Consider the following 618-nt stretch of genomic DNA (forward strand, 5'->3'; position numbering starts at 1 on the left):
TCTAATCCCGTTGGCCAGCGTGTGCGGACAGTTACGCCCATGCCCTGGAACCTCTCCGTCGCCGGAACTCACGCCCTAACTCGTGAGAGATAATCGGAAAGACTGGGTCAAACGGAAGCTCCTCATTGGACGCCTCAATAGCGCGGAACAAAGAGCGCTGGATTCTCATTGGTCCGTTGGCGACGGCTAGTCTTGCCGTCAATTAGCCGTAAGGCTTCAAGAATTTTCATTGCTTAACGTGACCTACAACTGAGTTTAAGGAGATATCCCCTTTGGGGACCACGTAAGTGAGCGAAGAGCTTCTTCAACACTGGTACGAAAGTAAAAGTGCTTCCCATGCAGTCATGAGCCCCGATGTACGATGCTTCATACTTCTGATTTTTGTCAAGGAGAAGCAGTAGTAAATATTAGTGACATATACATATACGTTTGCATATATTCATCAATATATTGATTTCTAAGGTGTTATATTTCCCATATCAAGTCACACTAAGTGAGGAAAAATTGCATACTTGCATGCAACGATGCAGGCGGCAGTGAAGATGAACTTGACTTAGCGGGAGAAAGTGACCAATCAGATTCGTTGCTCCGCGTCACGTGACCTCCACTTAACAATGG

This window comes from Panulirus ornatus, chromosome 33, assembly GCF_036320965.1.
Source record: "Panulirus ornatus isolate Po-2019 chromosome 33, ASM3632096v1, whole genome shotgun sequence".
In the NCBI taxonomy this organism is placed as follows: domain Eukaryota; kingdom Metazoa; phylum Arthropoda; class Malacostraca; order Decapoda; family Palinuridae; genus Panulirus; species Panulirus ornatus.